The sequence below is a fragment of the Phycodurus eques genome, chromosome 15 (genome assembly GCF_024500275.1).
Source record: "Phycodurus eques isolate BA_2022a chromosome 15, UOR_Pequ_1.1, whole genome shotgun sequence".
NCBI classification, from domain to species: domain Eukaryota; kingdom Metazoa; phylum Chordata; class Actinopteri; order Syngnathiformes; family Syngnathidae; genus Phycodurus; species Phycodurus eques.
The window spans coordinates 20557193-20578346 of NC_084539.1; the positions used below are offsets into that span (position 1 = coordinate 20557193).

Genomic DNA, 21154 nt, shown 5'->3' on the forward strand with positions numbered 1-21154 from the left:
TCAGTTAGTTGAGTAAGTTAGGTATATAACTGGAGTGAGTGAGTAGTTGAGTAAGTCTCTAACCCAGTCATCAAACACAAATAATTTGCTCACTCAGGTAATTACCTGACTGAACTCACCAACTCAACTAGAGTGAGTTGAGTTAAATAGTTGTTAGATGACTAAATTGGTTGACTTCAGTGACTTAGTTGACTGAATTAGTTGAGTTACTTTAGTGAGTTGGTTAGGTTAGTGAGTTACCTAGTTGAGTAAGTTAATGACTTAATTAGTTGAGTGAGTTAGTGGAGTAAGTTGGTTGAGTGAATGAGTAGTTGAGGAAGTTAGTTTGTTGAGTGAGTTAGTGTTAAATTACTGAGATAGTTGAATGAGTTAGTTGAGTTTCTTGAGTGAATTAGTTCACTGAATTTGCCTGAGTAAGTTGAGTCAGTGAGTTAGCTAGTTGATTAAGTTAGTGAGTTAATTAGTTGAGTGAGTTAGTAGAGTAGGTTGAGTGAGTTAGTTTATTGTGTTGTGTTGGTTAGTGAGCTACAGTATATGAGTTAGTAAGTAGAGTACGTTAGTTGAGTCGGTGATTTGGGTAAGCAGCATTTGGTCTCCACTGCTTCAAGTCGCGACGAATTGCCAATTTCACACAATCGAGAGAATTCTCAAAAATCAATAAATCGATTATCGCGCCCCATACATTCATCGAATGGTGCACAGCTGCAACTGGGCGCAGTTGTCTCGTAAACCGAGTTGCGCCTTTTGCACAAAAGCGGCATTTAAAAGCATCGCTAACGCCTCCCTGCCTCTGATTTGTTGTCTTGGGTGGGGTCAGCGGATCGCGTCTAAGGTTGCTCTTCTTTTGTGACTCCGGGTGAAAGTGTTGTCAGCCGTGACAAAGCGCTTTGGTGTCGGGTGTCGGGCAGTGAAGCAAAAAACAGGTCCACGCCTGGAAACTGTTTGTGTGAAACAAGGGACGTCTTTACCGTGTATCATAGGAAAAAGTTGACAACTGCTCACTAACGTATGGTTACCTGTGAATTCCGCAGTACAGGGCTGTCAAGTTTCGTATCGGACGCATCTCGGCTCTGTTGCGCGGTCTTTGTCGTGCGTAACAATGTTTGTGGTTTGTGCCGGTCCACGACATCCCTCAAGGTTCCGTGTTAGGGCCCGTTTCAAAAGCACAAAAAAGTATTCTGGTGTTCATTCATACCGTCCCTGCGGAACACCGCTGTCCTTATTTGAGGCCACAAAAAAGTGCCGCGCTGTCTTTCTTGGCAGACGTACGGTACAGATGCTGCGTTACGACACTTTCAAAGCGTGGAAAAAGCTGACGGTCCTGTCGTCACCCGCACAGTTGGACAGAAATTAGAGTGTACAGTATGGCGGAAAACGACAAACACCTGCACGTGTGCCACAAGCAGAGCCTTTCATGCCCTTCAGAAGTCCTCCAAGCTTTGGTCTTCACTCATAAATTATCAAATCCCAGCCAGAGGATTTGGGAGCATCTTTGGGATATAGAAATGACAAAAATAAATGCATGCATACGTACAACTTTACTGTATTTAGGGCTTTGTTCCCTCGCGAAGGGAAGAAAGGACCTTTTCTGTAAAATTATGATTTTATTCTCAGAAATGTACAAACACAAAAACATTATCAACTAACATGATGAAAAGATAAGTATTTTTTCTTGTAATAAGAACTTTTTCTCATAAATACCATTTTTAAAAATTGTAACGTTCCGACTTTTATGGCTAAAAAATAATATATTTCTGGTAAGATTCAGATTTTTTTTCTCATAAAATTTTACGCTGCTCTTGATACAATACGATGCGATAGATTTTTCTCATAACATTCTCATAACATTAACACCTTTTTGTTTACGACCTTTTAATATTTCGACTTGAAAAATGCAATTTTTTCCTCACGATATTTTTTTCTTTCTCACTTTCTAAATTCTGACTTAACTCTCATAAGATTAGATATTTTTATTGAATAAAACTACAACTTGTTGAAAAATTATATATAGTATTTCTCTAAAAAAAGACTTTCTTTTGGAAACACTTTTTTTTTTTTAACATTACAATTTTTCTATCAAAAATCCCAAAATAACTGGTAAGATTTTTTTTTTAATGATTATTTTGTCGTAAATATTTGACTTAATTCTCATACATTCATGATTTTTTCAGAAAAAAAAATCAGATTTTACATCAGATTTTTACTAAATGTCTTTTTTTTACTATTTTTACTTTACGTCTGATTTTTACTAAATCAGACTTTTCTCTTGAAAAATCTGATTTATTTTTATTTTTCACCTGTAACATTTTGGCTTCTTTTCTTATTTTTTCCCCCCCCCTCGTCTTTTTCCTTGTAACTTTCTAAATTCTGACTTAATTCTCATAAGATGAAGACTTTTTCCCTGAAAACAAAAAAAACTTTTTTCCCAGAACAGTACATGTAACATGAACATTTTATTTTTGTTTCTTTCTGTCTTTTTTTCTCATATCATAAACTTTTACTCTCAAAAAGCCAACATTACTGGTAAAATTGTCCCCCCCCCCCCCACCCCCGCCCCCGACCCCAATTACGACATTGCTTTTTTTGTCGTACAACTGTAGTCTCATAAGATTATGACTTCTTTTCCTAAAAACGTATTTTAACATCGTCATTCTGACTATTTTTACATTTAGAGTTTATATGCCAGAGTGGAGTTTTTTTTGTGGAATAAACCCCAAACTTTTTTTCTTGTAACTTTTAAATTCTGACTTCCTCCTCACAAGATTAAGACTTTTTTTTCCTGGGATAAAAAAATACAATTTTCTCCAACTTTTTTTTAGCTCCCCCCACAACATCTCAACCTTATTCATGTAACATTACAACTTTATTCTTATGAAAATGGGATTTTTATCTTGAAATATAACTTTGGTTCTCATAATTACAAGGTATATTTCCATGCTGCTGCTTACAGGACACTTCCAAGTTTTTTTTTTGTTTAATATTGTGATATTTTTTTTCCCCCCCTTGAAATTTTTTATTTCAGTCTCATAAAATCCAGCATTTCTCATGGTAACAATCTGTCTTTCTTTTCCTCATAAAATTACAAACAGGCATCAGGCAGCCTTCATTCCCACGTGGCTTCCTGTCCTACTTGTGCTGCCAAACAGCTGATTTTGGAGTCGACACACTGGCGTGAAACTTTATTGGCGGGCCAGTCATGCACTCTTGATTAGATTAGGCGACTCTCCTTGTTGGGGGGGCACCTAAACCTCTTGCAGCCCCTGGAGCTTTACTTACAGGGTGGGGTCCTGGCCCAAAACAAAGCACTCTCCATGAAAGAAAGAGAGGAGAAAAAAAAGGAGTGAATGACTTTTGGGGGAAGGGTGAAGTGCTTTTTTTTTTTTTTTTTGTGGGGATTTTGTTTGGGGGGGGGGTGGTGTTCATGAGTCTCTGGAGGGAATTGTGCAGCAGACTGCTGCAGTTTGCCGGTCCGACGTCATCATCATCATCCTCATCAGCGCTGCCAAAATGTCTGAATTTCCTTGATCGCCGCCATACGCAGCTGTATGCTAATGTTTGAAGGCTGCTGTGGCTCCCAGTCACGGAAAAGCCTCGCAGCTGTGTGCGCTACAAATAACGTTGGATTACATGCACTCAAGACAACCCGACTGCTTTGCTGTAATCGTAATACAAGTGGTGCCAGTTGACCTGTTATGAGTTGCAGTCGTTCCGTCACCGCATCCGCAACTCAAAACAATTGTATCTCAAATCCTCTTTCGCCATTGAAATGAATAGAAACACCATTGATTGGTTCCAGCCTCACACACACACACACACACACACACACACACACACAAACAATGGGACTAAAATAGGACTCTCAAGTATTGTACTAAAATAATACAGCAATAACATAATTAAATGGAATGTTAAGTTTGTGCATCATGATTTCAGGGTTCAATGCCGATTGACATTGTGCTCCTTTTCGAACATAACACAAAGATGAGTTGAGAGCGATGTATCACTTCAACATACTTCCTTGACACCAATTAATCGAGCTTTGGCACCATTTTGTGGCATCTAGTGTGTTACAGAAACAGCCCAAAAAGCTCAAGTCGGTGAATTTTTCAGGGAATAGTTGAGGATTGGTTCCACAGAAAAACCACGAATAGGTGAATTTAGCGAACCGTGACCATGTATTTTCAAGTGATCCATGTCCGATATCAGCCCGCTTACTGAACACATGATACAACCTGCAAATGAAGCCATATGACTAACAACAGGAAGTAATACAAATATATATATTTTTTTACATTAAACAAGGGCGGATGTTTATTTTTTTGTGGGGGAACCAAAGGTAAATGAAAGCAGGTTAGCTAGTTTCAATGGTATAAACGTTGGCAATTCAAGCTAAGGTTAACAAAATGATTTGACTTAATCTGTTTGGGCATATATTATTATTTTTTTTATTGTGGAAGAAGTCAGCTTGACTGTGTAGCGTGTGTGGGTGTGGGTGTGTGGTGTAAAAGTTAATTCGGTGTAGTGTTCACATAGCGCAGGACTGGCTAATGGTCGAAGCAGCTGTTGTTTGATTTGTAGTGTGACGACTCTCCAGGTGAATTGCAGACTGAATCGGGATAATGTTACGTGACCCGTGGTACCTCACACACACACGAAGGTCGCACAAAGTTAACGTAAAATACTGGTAAGGTGTTGGCCCAAGTATTATTTTCTTTAATTGTCTGTTTTAAACGCCAGAATCAAACCAAAACAAGCTACTTCCAGTATTTCACAATAAACTGAATGAGTGTGAAGGGAATGCGTCAATGGAGGATTCCGGTTTTAACGTTGACTAAATTGAGATAACAAATGGAAACAAACTTGAAAACGATCCCTGACGTCAGAAGGTTTTTGAAAATGTTGCCGTTATCGTTCGTACCCGGAAAATCTGCGAATAATTGAAAGCAATTTTAATTGCATTTTTGGAGTTATGTTCCCATCTTAAAAAAAAATAAAATAAAATAATAATATTGGACAAAAAATTGGGGAAAAAATTGCAAATAGGTGAACCCGCGGGTGCCGAACTGCAAATATGAGGGTGCCACTGTATTTTGTTTTAACTTTCCAAGTCTTTGATCGCTACTATTTTAGTTTTTTTTGGGGGGGGAGGGGGGGGTACAGATATTCATCTTTTTAAAGTACTGACTTTTTTGTGAGTGAGATTTTTTTTTTTTTAATTTTTTTTTTTTTTTTTTTTTATCCCCCCCAAAATAATACTTTCTATTTGTAACAACAACTTGTTTCTCATAACATCAAGACTTATTTTTTTTTCTTGTAACATTACAAGCTCATTCTCATAAAATTCCGACTTTTGTTCCTAATCTGCCTTTCCTTGAAAGGATTTTCCTCAGGCTTGTGATTTTTCGGCTGAAATGAGACCCTCAATAAAGCCCTGCTCATAAGATCCTCTTAATGTATAAAAGTGCTTTGTCGTATTGTGCAGACACGAAAGCAAGAGATGAGAACGTAAAGGAGATAAAAAGAGAAAGCCAAGGCGAGGCTTTTAGTTTCACAATTAACTGCAGCGTTCCAGGGTCAGACATCTGTGATCCATCTCCCGGGGGCAGGCGTCTGGAGCTGCCCCCCCACACGCCCCCTCACAAAATACCCCCCACCCAGCCCTAGTCCGCCAGCATTGACTTCCCGCTAGTCGCCTCAGAAATCGTTCACTCTGAAGGCTGCTGCTTTTTTTTTTTTTTTGTTGAAACATCTGCCTCTGCCTTCCATCCATCCCTCAGCTCTTCCGTTTTTTAACCACAATGTATACCAAAACAACTTACGTTTTTGCTGCTGTCATTTGTTACTTGGCGCTAAACTAATTAGCCCATTACTACCAAACACAGTTTAGTAGTGGGAAGACGGTGTAAAATTTCAGCGGAAAGCCAGATAATAATTTTTTTTCCTGCATTTACTGACATTTTGTAAATCGTGAATGTCTATGAACTTTGAAGGTGTCTAATTTGGTGGTAGCATTGTTAAGATGAGTATTTTGTTCGCTCATGTATTTTGCCAAATCTAACTTCAAATAAAGGAAAATCGCATCTTTATTTGTGTGAGTTACGACTTTATCTTAAGAGTTAGACTTGAAGAATAGGACTTTCTCGCACGAAAACTACGACTTAATCTCTTAAGATTCCGACATTTTTCTTGAAAAAAATACACATTTCCTCTCACGTTAAGTATTTTTAGGGAATTATTATATATCTTATATATTATATATATATATTATATAAATTCTGACATCGTTCTGTAAAATTCAGATTCCCCCCCCCCCCCTCATAACCTTATGACTTTTTAGTCATGTCTTTAAATGAATAAACACCCTTTTCTCAAGTCAGATAATTTTCTTCCAGGTTTATTAACGTTTTTTCGTAAGGCAAAAATTTGTGGATGTCTATGAACGTCTCCAATTTGGTAGTTGGATTGTGCAGGAGGTCAGCCATTCCAGTTCAATTTTATGTTCACTTACCATCTGTGATCCGTTTCCTGGAATCCTGTTCTGTAATGTTCCATAATAAGGGATTTGTGTTGTTTCCACAACACGCCAGAGACGGCAATACGGGCATCGTTAACAGTAAATATACGGGCAAGTTGACACTAAATTCTTCGCCCTTGCCCTTGACTCGCGTAACGACAAGATGATCTCTGAAAGAAACGATTACTCAATTATTCAAGCCACTTTTTTCGGATTTAGCAGCGTTGTGGCTTGGTGATGCAACCTAAACTTGAGATATTTTTGTAAGCGTAAAGAATGTCTAGCTAGCCATACTACTCAACAACTGAACATAACGTCCCTTGTTCTGAAAGTCTGTCACGTTACGGTAAAACATCAAGATTGTCGTAAACTTTCGTCATTTTTACAATTACGATTGTTCAGTTTGTAATCGTGACATCGGCATAATTTCAAGGGTTAACGGCCACTGCTACTCGGTATAAATCTAATGCTATTTAGCTGGTTTGCGCGTTTAATACTTTTAATAGAAAACAATGGTCAATCTCATTATATACGTTTGATTTTAAGGCACCTTTTGAAGCACACAAGGACTCTTGACAGTAAAATTGAGGTTAAAAACAAACCTCCAGTCCGAATGAAGCCACACCTGTTTTTGTATGAAAAGAAGACCAAACAAAGTTGAATTAGTGCATTGTATTAGTTATCATTCTTTTGCTATGATCTGTTCCCACTCTCATTCTTTGTCCGGCATGCTTTTTTTTTTTTTTTTTCCCCCCTGAAGAATAACAATTATAAATCAGCCTTTACCAAATCGGCAGCCATCTGTTGCGAGTCCGACTTCATCACTGTGCTATGATGTCATGTTTGTGTGCGGTCTGCGCACACACACACACACATGCACACACAGCAGAGGAAATTGGCGAGTACTAGGACAATCATTGCATTAGCGGCCCAGTGTGTAATCAGCAAGAGTCCCAGGGTGCAGCAGTCATCTTTTTTAGATGAGCTTTTTGCCTCTGCAGCTGTGTTAAATGTTTTTTGAAGGGCTAATGAAGTGGATTAGCATGGAGGTCCGTGGTGTGATGTCAATCCATTTATTAAAAAAAAAAAGCGAGCCTTTGTGTCATGGAGTTCATTTTCCAGATCATGTCTTGACAGTTTCTTTCAACCCTTTAATGCCTGTCGTGATTTTTGTATGGTCTTTCTATATTGCGGATTTTCACCTTTTGAGCATGGTTCTGGAACGTGTCCCCCACGATAAACGGTGGTTCACTGTGCATCTTTTGGATGACTTGACTGTCTGGTTTGACATCATACTGTAGCATAACAAGCGGTAGTCGATCGATGACCTCGTCATTGTAAAAATGAACAGTTAATGTCAGCAAAAAAGAAAACAAACAAAAAAAATCCAAATAGCGTTTGGATGAGCGGATGAGTGAGTGTCTAAATGTGATTGGATGAAGCAGTTAGGGGGTTGGGCCTGTGCACCCGAGGACGATGGGTAGAGTTTCATGTTTGAAGGCTTCGCATAGCAAGTTGAGAACTGAACACAGAAATATCGACGACGTCACCGATTAATCAAGTCAACTCAACCATCATCACCTTAGTATGAAAGAATCACCAAATTTGAACCAACTACGCTAGACAGATCGGTGAACTATCCAACGTTTGAGTGTAGGTGGAGCACGGTGGCTGAAATTTGATGACTGCGGTAAAACGGGAAACTCTAATAACAACTCCACAAGGTCAGATCTTGACCAAAAGTCTTGTTGAAGGTCCCGCCCTAAAGACAATCATAGTTAAATTAGCACCGCGTGTTTCCCTCCTAACTTAAAACCCTCCAAAACCCCAAAGAGTGCCTGAATGGGGTCTTTTGTGGTGGTCCTGGCTGCCGTGTGCATACCTACAGACATCCCCTAGACCCGCATAATGGCCTCCCCCAGCTGTGGAAGTGCTCAACATCCAGCATCTCCCGTTTGCCAAGAGCTATTTGCTGAGCGCGTCACTCGAAAAGGCTGCGAATGTGAGTGCTGATAATCCGGCCAAATCTCATTTGGGGAGTTTAAGACCCGAGAGACGCCGTGTTGCCCGGACTTCCGATGAACTGTCTGCAAAACAAATGTTCCTGTATTTACTCCGGTCGTGAAAAAGGACGTAAGAGCCGGTAACTGACGCTCAGTGGCTGATTGATGCTGAGCGTCTGCTGTATTAGCGTCGTCACGCCTCGTGATCCCGCCGAAGCCGGTGTGGGAATTGCGTATTTTTCCAAGCTGATTCCAAAGTTTTCTTTGCGAAAACTGCAGCTTTTGCTCACTAGAATCTTCTTGGGCTTTATTTGATTACATTTCTTTGTTAGTGATAGTAGCGATAGCAGATCTGGGTTTGTTTCTTTATTCAAACAAATACAAATCCTGTGTTAATCATATGTGGGCGGGCCTTATATACACAGAGTTGCTAAGGAGTGGAAGATTTCTTGTTACTTTCGAGAAGGTTTTTGGTAACTTTCCATGGGAATTTAAGATGGATTTGGGAATTATGGGAATTTATGGCAATAACTCAAAATTGAGGCCAATTAAATTGAAAATTCCCAGAACTATGCAACCCTAAATGCTGTGTATTTGTGTTTTATACGCTAGTAACACAATGTACGGTAATCCACTCCATTTGACAAGTGCTGCTAGCATATTAACTCTGGTGAACGGCGAGGGAACCGCGGTCTGGATCGTGTAAAAGGAGCGGAGAGGCATTAGCTAATTATCTGCAGCCTGATGGATGCGGGTTGTTACTTTGAGAAGAGCATAGTGGCCTAAAGACCGAGGCCTGCTTTACCACGGACTATTTACTTGACGGAAAATCCTCGTAACGCCACTGTGACAAATTTTACTTTTTACAAGATTTTGTGTGAAAAGAATGAAAACCAACCTTTTCTACCACTGTGTTTTAAAGTCATATGGCCATTGGCCAAACCTGTCCTTAGAGAGGAAGACTTTTGTTCTCTACAAGCTCGTTACAGTACAAAAAACAGCTTACAGCAAATCACACATCTCTCGCCGCGGTCTGCTTTTCTTTGCTTGACCAATAAATGTGAGTGAGATAAACAGACTGACGTCTCGTTGTGTATCACTGGAAGACGTTGCAATACTACTAGCATATAACATACTGGCACTCCCTACATAACCTCGTACCAATTCGCAAGAGACATTCTTTCATTTAGGCCATTTACACTGTTTTCTCAAACACTCTCTCCCTGGGTCAAATGACATGGAAATGACGCAACGTAACATTTTGATACAACGCTTTGATCGTGATCATTACAAGCCGAGCTGGGACTGTTTCGTAACCATTCCTGCCTCGGTTCTATCAACAGGCGACTGACTCATCATCATCGTCATCACTTGGACTTGGCAGTCGTCTCCATCTCGAGGTTCCACGTGGGAGGTTGGTCTCCCGCCTCTTTATACGATACGTCGTCCCAACACTTTGGCCGAGGTTTCCATAGGAGGCGTTCACACTGAAAACAAACCAGACTTCCTGCTTTTCTTGCGTTGATATTTTTGGGCCTCTTGTAAGTCGGACTTCAAAGCGATTCCCATTCCCGCCATTGTCCTCTGCACCGTCAATCATCTTGAAGCCATCACAGTTCGACCAGACGCCGACTCATCCGCTTTGTACTTGACACTATACAGTTAAGTTATATATTTGGGTAATGGAGGCAAACCGTCATCTTCCACTGACTCTGGAAATCGGTCTGCTGGTATTTATCAGGACGAAGAAAGAAATCGAGGGCGTTTGAGGGAGGCCTGGTGGGGGGTGTATGTTTTTCCAATACGGGGAAAAACAATGGCATGGGTGATAGGGAGCGGGGACCACCTGTGAAGGTCATTTCGAAAGTGGAAAGCCCCCCCGGCGATAATAAACAAGGTGATCGTTTGTCACGGCCATGCCCAAAATAGTTGAGGTTGATGTCAGCTGCCTGTTTCCTGTTATCTCCAGCTTGTTTTTCAGCTTCTGTTGTGGGTCAATTTTTGTAAAGGTTTTGACAGAATGGCATGAAATTCTCTACTCGAGTTATTTTATCACAGTCTAGGATTATTGAATTTAACAGAAGCTTTCACTTTCTGCGTGGATTTCTTCAATTGTCACTGTCGTACAAATCGAAAATTGCGACGAGACAATGTGAACCTGAAAATTCCATTCTAATGTAAGTACGTTGGAACGATTACCGTGCAACATTTTCTGACGGGAACCTCGGCAGTCGGCAGGTTTACACCGCGACATGCATTTTTCTACTCAAATGATTCCATCGCAGCCTGAAATTATGAGCATATTTTTTACAGAATGAAATTCTGACATTTCTGTCCATGATCAGATGTAAAAGTTCAAACGTGGCAACATTCAATGCTAACTAACTCTCTGGAAGTTGTAACGTTTGGCGCGTTCACTTCGTATGTGAATTCAATTCTCAAATTAATCCATGACGGTCTGAAATTACAAGCAGCTAATTTGTTTCCAGGTCATGTTTACCGGGACCGGGGTGTGACGTTTAACACCAAACACTTACTTCGCTCACTCTGTTGTGTCAAAAGGAATTGTCGCTGTCCAACAACTATTGCGTGACTCACCAGATACAGACGCTTAGAGGTTGTATCAGAACCTTAACAGAGGTGGCATTGCGCCTGCGTGTAAGGGAATACCGGGAACCATGGTGTGAAACTTAACACCCGACACACACTTCTCCCACTTTGTTGTGTCGAAAGCAATTGTCGATAACCGACAACTATTTTACACGTCACAACACACACTGACACTTGGAGGTAGTACCGCAACTGTAACAGAGGTGGCATAGCACCTGTGTCAGGGAATAACGTAACCAGGGTGTTAAACTTAACACCTGACGCGTACCTCTTCCATTTTCCTGTGTCGAAAGCAATTTTCTCTGTCCGAAAACGAGGTGAAATCACTTTGGCATGACAGTACCACCACACCTCCTCTTCGCCCCTCGTTTGGCTCGTTTGTCTCGTTGGCATTGTTTCGCCACTTTTGTTTCTCCCGGCTTTGAGTATGGTGTCAAGTTGGAAGTACCCCCTTCATTTTTGGCCCCCCGAGGCTGTTCGGCTAAAGCCTCTTGAGAAGTCTGCGTCAGTGTCATTTACAGGAATCTCAGCAGGTCGGAGCCGCGGGGGAAATCGGGATTAAAGCGGGATCATCCCCAGCACAAACGATGGTGGGAACAATGCTTCCCAATATCCGACAAAATACCTTCCACCCGAGCTCTGCGGAGTTACCGATTTCCTGCGTCTGGCCTGGAAAACAGGAGCACAGGGATTTGCAGCCGTGGGACTTTACTTTCCCCCCCATTCACATTTATGGATCCCGGGGCTACTACCGGGGCTGGAAATGGTTAAACATAATGGATGCAGTGTCCGGCATGAGGGCCCCTGAGCTCTGGAGTGCTAATAGTGGGAAATGGAGAGTTGCTAGGGGCCCCTCAGGACTCCAGAGTCCCTCAGCAAGCAGAGGAAAGAGGTGTAAAGAATGTAAACCCCAGTTTAGCTGCCTCTCACTTCGCCTACACTTTTAGCACCATTGTGCTCTTATGGTATGCATGAAATTCATCTTGAAGTCATGGCCAACCTTCGACTGCCTGTGTGAAAGGGACTGCTGCAAAACCTGGGCAGGGATAGACGGTTGCATCGTAACATGCATCAGCATCATCTTTTTCCAGTGTTGCTCTTCTGCGTGAAAGAGACTCAAGTTGACCTCGTCTTTTGATTTTTATACGGTACATCTTTCAAGAAAACGTCAAGTTAGCCTGATTTTGAGAACATTAATGGCATTTCCATCACACCAGCAGGCACCTGGTTGTTTTTCCTGCATGTTATATACAGTATTTGGAGTAAAAAGACCCTCTGGGAGAGGTTTTCATCTTTCAGCCAACACAACCCCTCCATCAAATCGTCCCACCGGAACCCCTGCGGACGTGTCGGTACCCCCTAGTCCCACGCAGGTGCACCGCCTGTTTACCACAATTATTATTGTTTTCCCCTCTTTCCCACATCGGCTTCCTCTGGACGTCACTGTTGGGATTTCCTTACCTTCAACACATCCGTGTGTGTGTTTATGCTTAAGTGGTGCCCCACCCCCACCTCCCTTTAAAGCTCATGCATGAGCGAAGTGCTAATACTCCCGCATCATGGTTAACTGCAACCTGAGCTATGTACAAAGTATTTCCAGTAGGTGCAAAAGTGGAACAACCCCATATTTTCTTCACTTTCTGTAGCTGTCCCAATATTTTAGTTCACAGGAGTCCCTCAGGGAAACATTTTAAATCCAAGGTTGATGCTTGTATCCCAGACATTGGCTAAAAATGCTAGACACCATTTCCCACCCCACTTTTCCTGTTGTCGTCCTAATGATTTTGTAGCGTATGAATAGTGTCCCTCAGGGAAATGATTAAGGTCCACTTATTTTCTCTATAGGTGGATTACTCCCTCTCCTTGTAACATGAGCGTCGTGTAAAAATGCATTTTTATTTTCCCACACTCATCTGTTTTACTGAATGTGTGGACTTGGAGTTCCTCAGGGAAACCATGACTACCCCAATTCCAATGAAGTTGGGATGTTCAAAGATATTTAATGCTCAAACTGATAAACTTTATTGTTTTTAGCATATAATCATTAACTTAGAATTGTATGGCTGCAACGTGTTCCAAAAAAGATGGAAAGAGAGACTGAGAAAGTTGAGGAATGCTCATCAAACACCTGTTTGGAGCATCCCACCGGTGACCAGGCTAATTGGGAACAGGTGGGTGCCATGATGGGGTAGAAAAGGAGCTTCCCTGAATTGCTCAGTCATTCACAAGCAAAGATGGGGCGAGGTTCACCTCTTTGTGAACAAGTGCGTGAGAAAATAGTCCAACAGTTTAAGGACAATGTTCCTCAACGTACAATTGCAAGGAATTTGGGGATTTCATCATCTACGGTCCATAATATCATCAAAAGGTTCAGAGAATCTGGAGAAATCACTGCATGTAAGCGGCGAGGACCAAAACCAACATTGAATGCCCGTGACCTTCGATCCCTCAGGCGGCACTGCATCAAAAACCGACATCGATGTGTAAAGGATAGCAGCACATGGGCTGAGGAACACTTCAGAAAACCAATGTCAGTAAATACAGTTCGGTGCTACATCCGTAAGTGCAACTTGAAACTCTACTATGCGAAGCAAAAGCCATTTATCAACAACGCCGGCTTCTCTGGGCCCGACCTCATCTAAGATGGACCGATGCAAAGTGGAGTGTTCTCTGGTCTGATTAGTCCACATTTCAAATTGTTTTTGGAAATTGTGGACGTCGTGTCCTCCGGGCCAAAGAGGAAAAGAACCATCCGGACTGTTATGGACGCAAAGTTCAAAAGCCAGCATCTATGATGGTATAGGGCTGTGTTAGTGCCAATGGCATGGGTAACTTACACATCTGTGAAGGCACCATTAATGCTGAAAGGTACATACAGGTTTTGGAGAAACATATGCTGCCATCCAAGCAACAACTTTTTCATGGACGCCCCTGCTTATTTCAGCAAGACTATGCCAAACCACATTCTGCACGTGTCACAACAGCGTGGCTTTGTAGTAAAAGAGTGCGGGTACTAGACTGGCCTGCCTGCAGTCCAGACCTGTCTCCCATTGAAAATGTTTGGCGCATTATGAAGCGTAAAATATGACAACGGAGACCCTGGACTGTTGAACAGCTGAAGCTGTACATCGAGCAAGAATGGGAAAGAATTCCACCTACAAAGCTTCAACAATTAGTGTCCTCAGTTCCAAAACGTTTATTGAATGTTGTTAAAAGAAAAGGTGATGTAACACAGGGGTAAACATGAGCCTGTCCCATCTTTTTTGGAACGTGTTGCAGCCATAAAATTCCAAGTTAATGATTATTTGCTAAAAACAATCAAACTGATCAGTTTAAACATTAAATATATTGTCTTTGTAGTGTATTCAATTCAATATAGGTCGAACATGATTTGCAAATCATTGTATTCTTTTTTTTTTTTTTTAATTTATATTTAACACAACGTCCCAACTTCATTGGAATTGGGCTTATATGTATGGATGGCTATTATAAACGCACAGTGTGTTGCTTTGGTTAGCAGCAGTGGTTGCCGGTCTTTCCTGTGATTGTTTGCATATTTCATGTCTGCCTCCACGCGCTCGTCGAGGGGTCTTCATGGCGTCCAGATGGTCCTGACACCGAGCTTCTCCAGTTGCAGACAGCATCCATCCGTCATCTCTATCAGATCTTTTTTTTACGGGCCGGGCCGATGAACTAATTTGCAACCATCAGCTATCGGATACTTTGTCACAGCGCGTTTATTTTGGCTCTTTTGAGCCGTTGCCTGGTAACCTGCATCTCGCAGCAGTCTTTTATGTGGCCGTTATGTGATTTTTATTAAAAAAAAAAATTCCCTCCACTGGAAAACTCTCAACGGGTTCCTTCCAGTGCCAAATGTTCCGTTCTCCATCTGTAACTTCCATCTTTTTTTAATTTTTTTCCACGCGTTTGCTCCTCGGCGGCCATCTCTTTCCACACAAGTTGACCTGATGGTAGTGATGTAACTGGTCTGCAAACAAGAACACTCAAAGGCGTGTAGGCTTCCACCAAGGCCAAACAAATCTACATGGTCCCGGTGGATTTGTCCCTAAGCAAGAAACAGAAGTGCATGTGGTTATCCAAAGCATACGGCACCAAATGTGCCAACAAGTCGGCCTCCCAACTTGAAAAACACTTACAGTACAAAATTTGCAAATACAGTTTACCCTCACTATATACCCCAACAGTAATAGTCATTGTTCCCACAGACTAGACCGAATGTATGCCTGTTTATATGTGTTGCTGCTCTGTGTTTAAGTAGCAGTTGTTTAAAGGTTTATAATTGCTCTAACTGGTGAACTTTCGTTAGATGAAAATATATGGTTTGGTTGAACCTTTTGGTGATTAAATGTACGTTTAATTTTCTTTAGTTTTATTTCAATTTGACAGTAAACTAGAGGTATTCTGTTTTTTTTTTTTCAGGAATTTGTTATGAAAGATTTTAGAGGCATTTGAAGTGCTCATTCCATATTTTTTTATTTTATTTTATTTTTTTAAGAAAATTCCACAAAGATGGCGGCCACTTGTCACATTGCTGCTCAAAATGATGTTAGTGTCGTGTCCGCCGTCTTCCACAGATTTGAAACGTATCGGGTTGTCGGTCACAAACGCACCGGCGAAAACATGGCATAGAATCCATTTTGTAAGACAAAACTTATTTGGATTGGCAAGTGACTGCGGTTGGATTTGACCACCAACAAGACCACTGAGAAAATACACAGCGTGCCGTATTAAGCATTTAAAACTGAGGCCGTAAATTCCCTTTTTTTTTTTTTTTTTTTTTACAAGGTAACTTTCAAGACTCCCATTGTTGACAGAGATTGACGATGCGTTGAGGCTGTTATTACTCAAGTCTTCTCCGCATCCGCCTCATTCCAAGTTTTGTCAGTCAGATGTTCACGAGACCATCGATCACGTCCTGACAAGCAAAGACAAAAACGAGCAGCAGGCGATGCTGCTGTTTCGGGCCTGCCTCCTTTGATGCGAGAGGTCTGCACTGCGTCCGTGCCCCCCCCCCCCACTGCGAAAAACTCCCCGAGCGTCTCCGTCAGCCTGTCAGATCGATATCTGCGTCTTCAAATGACAAACACCTGCCAGCTGGCTTGTTTCACCGTTTGCCGCGGTGGTGTACTTTCACCCGACAGCGGTCGTCCAATCATGGCAGCGCATCTGTAATTAGGCCTACCAGCGACACGTTTACTGCGGTCCCTTTTTTTTTTTTTTTTTTTTTTTTATATAAATATCATTGCCAAGTGCAAGGAATGTTTATCTGCTGCAAATACCTTAAGATTTACTTGTGGAACTTCCAAGGCCAAAACTTTGTGGAACAACTTTAGCATCCAGCGTTTTATTACAGAACCCTGCATCAAAGACGTATAGACTTTATGGTGAAGCTAGCAATGTGGTTCTGGCTACGTGGAATCGGGACACATTTATGGCCATCAACCAACAACTGCTCGCACATATGAAATCATCGTGATGATTAGACTGTGGGACAGTAAAAGCAATGCCCTATATAGCGTAGCATGATTGGATACATCCACTTAGCAAAGTCTTCATTCCCATATTTATTGTTTTATTTGGTGGCAGGGGTGTCAAACTCTTCAGTCAAACTTTTCAGTCAGAACATATTTGCACATTAGCCACTTTGCTCTCAGTATCTGTACTTGGGTTAGTTAGTGGTCCCAAACTGCGTTGTCTATTTTTTGATTGTCTTTTCAATTAAACGCATAACAGACATAAAGCTTAGTTCATGTTTGACTAGCAATCGCTTGGCTAGACTGTGACGTTAAGCGAGCTTAACGGTCTCGGTGGGTTTTCTGGTGATGGATGACGTTTGGATGCTGGCGTGGTCGTGTCTCCATCTTGCGCGTTTCAAAAACTGTTCAACTTTGGCTTCATCAGGTCATAACACATTTTCCAACATGCATTTGCAGGATTTCACGTGTGTTGTTCCCAAATTTTGAAACCGAGGTTCAACTTGTTGGCCGTAATTTCAAAGCGTGTTTGGTGTAAACACAGCACTGCTCATCACCAGAGGAAGACCAGACCAGTGAAGCTCAATGGTGGTAGCATCATGCTTTGGACCTGTTTTTCTTCAGCTGGAACTGAGGCCTTTATCAAGTTGAGGGGTTCTTATGAACAGTTCCAAATAGCTATCAGTGTTTCCGCAAAACCTTCAGTCTCCTGCTAGAAAGACAAACAAAAAGGTCAGGAAAACCCTTCTAGAACATTTGAACTTTATTTGAGGTTAATCAGAGGCACTTTAAATGGTGGCAGATGAGTGCTGATGAGTTAGAAATGTGATTGGTTAATTAACCAATCACATTCACTAAGCACAGCCATTGGCTTTCAAGTCTGACGAATACCAAGTCTGTCAAATTGAGTCTTTTATAAGGTTTAGGTAATGAAGTCCTAAAATTGACGACTTAAGTCTGACTCGAGTCAAGTCGTGTGACTTGACACCCCCCCCCCCCCCCCCCCCACCTCCACCCCACGCCACCAATCTCTGCTGGTCCGGAATGCACATTATAGCATTTTCACTCATTTTTGCTGTTCTGTGACGAGGTTTTCTGTAAGCAAACGTAGCCCATAGTCGAGGTGCGGTAGAGACAAACAGGTGCTTACTCGTCAGCACCTTGTTTCTATCACGTCCTCGTCAGGGGCCTCCTTCCTCAGGCTTTCCATGCTGCCCCCCCCCACCACCCCGCACTCCTCTTCTACATGTGGAACTCATTTGTCCTTCCTGTGTTAGTGAACACAAAGGTCAGTCGGATGGGGGATCTGAAACGGCGAATCTGCCGCATGTCCGGACGGACTCCTTGACATTCTGGCAGCGCTCTTATCGGAGCACGTCTGGAGGAGGTTTGCGACGCAGATGAGCTCATCGGCTTTGATTGTGCACAGTCCACGCCGGGGCCACATGACGGGATGTTGCTGTTGGCCCGTCGGAGAGGGGTGACGAAAAGACCAGCGAGACAAAAGAGGGGTGATCCAGCTCGGCTTGTTGTTTTATCCCAGATTTGCCGCACAAGTGTGGCCACCGTGTGGACCCTCTCACCAAGTGTCCCCCCCCCCCCCCCCAACCCCATCCTGGCGGAGTAGCCAATCAGAGGAGACGTGGGAGGGGTCAGGGTCGAAGGGTTCGGGGCGGCCCGGTCCCGGAGAGGCACTGGAGTGTCAGATCTCCTAAAGAACTGGACTACGAGCCTCTGCGGAGACAGGTTTGGACCCTTGTCGTATGTTTTTTTTTTTTTTTTTTTTTTCTTCTTTTTTTCTGCTGTTGTATTTGGGGATTTGCAGGACACCTGGTGCGGTGGAGCTGATGTAATACGCCCTCCATAGTCCCGATCAAAACATGGCCGCAGATGTGCTGAAGCATTCGGAAAGATTGGCTTGGTGGCTCGTGGAAAAGCTGACTCTGCTGTCCCGCTCTTATTACACCAGCAATATTTCCTCCACTGGGGACAAGGCCAGGAAGGAGTCTGCGTCCAAAATCTGCACGCGACCTACTAAGCCCATTGTTGGGATTTCTAACTTTACTTTGAGGTTCATTTTAGAGCAGGACCTTATCAGTCAAACAATGAAAATTCCATTTGTTATCCCAATTTTATGTTAACATAAATGAATACAATCCTTTACGGTAGAGATTTCAGCACTGGGGTCTACTGGAAGAGATGCAGGGTAATTAACAGCAAGAACAAGAGGCAGAGAAGGTCCCCAACTAAACACAGCAGATAGAATATTTGCATGTGATAATTGTGTTGCTGCTCTGTGCGTGAAAAAGTAGCAGTTGTTTGAAGTTTCATAATTACCATAATATCTGTGCTAATTTCCGTTAGCCAGTCTATGGTGTTGCACATTATATATTAGCATTAAGCTATGAGGCTTTTGTTAGACGAAATGACATGGTATTGTTGAAGAGTGGTGTCTAAATATACAATGATTAATTGCTTTTTGTTTTTGGTGTCAGTTTTACAGTAAACTTCAACCAGAAGTGATGAAAAACAGCTTGAAGCAAGCATACTTTGCCTCTTAGTTGGAGAACTGTATGTGTTTATCTTAGGTGTCTTTTAATAAGTTTAAGTGTGTTTAAAACCTGAGATGGGTAAAACTAACAAGAAGAGAGATTTGTTTTCTCTCCCTCTGGTCTCTCTGTGTTTCAGATTATGTCCACCAGATGGTGTTATTTTCCCCCATTCAAAATCTGCAGCAAAATGTCACATATTTTACTGTTTTCTGCAAGGGTGCCTTGCTGTTGAAAGGATAAGTGAAGGTGGCTGTTAAAGTTGGATAATAGTGTGTATGTAAAAACTGGGCGTTTGTGTGTCTTTCATGTCCGAGTTCTTCAGAATGTTACAGGAGAAAGGCTTGGGGGTATGTTTACACCAAAACAACAGCGTAAAACAAATATATGTATATATATATATATATATTTTTTTTTTTAAACGGTGGTTCAGGACTTGTCTTTTCCTATCATATCAGTAAAAATGCCATTCCATAATGTGTGGGATTTTACCCCTTTTATTATTCATCTAGGTCATGTTGTCAAGTCTAAAAGGAAACACTGGAGTTCCTGTGTTGTTCAGCGTGCAAAGAAGAGATAAGAGGAGAAAAAAAAAAGAAAAAACGGACCCTGAGGCTCTCCATTAAGCAGCTGACCTGGGGTCAGCCGGCGCCTGATAGCGTAACGGCTGCCTTGGAGTCACGTGACTGCTGATAAGCTTCCCTGAAGTACAACAGCCTCATTGTGTACACTTGAAATGAATACAAAGATGCGATACAAGAAGTCTGTGAAAAATCTGCCTTTCCAAAGATAAAGATGGTTCAGTTTCCACAAATAGACGCTGTCCCTCAAATAGATGCATGCTCCAATTAGTCGGCGGGTACGTCATTCACTGAAAGGAGGCTTGCTAGGTTTTTTGCGTCGCAATTTAAAACAGGTCCTAGGGGTCTTAATAACATATATGGGGTATGCCTTCATCAAAATACCCTAAGCTTAAAAAATAATAGTACATGTTACACTCATATACTGCTGGGCCAACGGCGAGTACAAATCTCGATGTAATTGTGCTTATTAAAGTCAGTTAGCTTAATGCTAACATATAATGCGAAACACCATTGAACGGCTAAGGGAAATTAGCATAGATGTCACAGTGATTATTACGACACGGAAGGTTCGCAACTCAAAATTCGGACTTGCCTGTATACTGTAAAACTCGCTCCAATATCTGCGATTTCATGGGAGGGTTCACTGTATGACCCCGTTTAAGACAATGAATGCCGCCTCTTTCCCATCAGTATAAAAAAATGGTTGTAAGTCTAATTACCTGTGGTTCACATGGAGTGCTGACTGATCCGATTTGCTAACCAAAACAGTAGCACCGACCAAGCATGTGGAGTCTGGGCTATCGAAGTTGTGGAATTTCAAGAGACACTCCGCAAAAGGTTGAATCGAGGCAACTGGACTCTTGTTGTTTGTTGAAGACATTTCCCCTTTGTATCCAGTTGTCAGTTCCCCCGAATCATGTCTCTGGTGGGTGTGTTCCCTGGGGGTGGTCGCACAAGGGTTGTTGTTTCCAGGCATTGCTGTGGAATGACCCCCCCCCCCCCATATCAACTGGCCATACACTTGCCTGGTGGCAAAATGGTTCCATAGAGAATGAGACAATGTTTGGGGGAGAAATGTCAGGACATTGTAGTTAAGCAGACTCTAAGTGATAGTCTAAGGTCTTTCTTAAACAACTTATTCACTGCCAGCCTTCCCAGTTAACACGGATATTTGACTTCTAACGCCGTCAATGGCAGTGAATGTGGTACATAGATGGCTTCTTTCACAACACTTTTCAAACCGGCGGTCCTCTCTGTTCAGAATCAGAATCATCTTTATTTGGCAAGTATGTCCCAAAAACAAACAAGGAATTTGTCTCTGGTAATTGGAGCCGCTCTAGTACGACAACAGACAGTCAATTTATTATAATTATTATTATTATAGAATTTGGACATTGTT

The 21154-nt window shown here is 42.0% G+C and overlaps 1 protein-coding gene across 4 annotated transcripts in view; it reads left to right on the forward strand.

The window, feature by feature from the left end:
• The window catches only part of lhfpl2a (LHFPL tetraspan subfamily member 2a), a 29532-nt gene that overhangs the window by 1841 nt on the left and 6537 nt on the right, over positions 1-21154 (forward strand). The window contains exons 2-3 of one of the 4 annotated variants that reach the window (XM_061698114.1): positions 9861-9931; positions 17900-18368. The exons of 1 other annotated variant lie outside the window; for it this stretch is intronic. The gene's annotated coding sequence lies outside the window, so the exon portion shown is untranslated. The remainder of the gene's footprint in view (positions 1-9860; positions 9932-17899; positions 18369-21154) is intronic. 2 more of the 4 variants (XM_061698117.1, XM_061698116.1) reach the window with 2 other exon arrangements.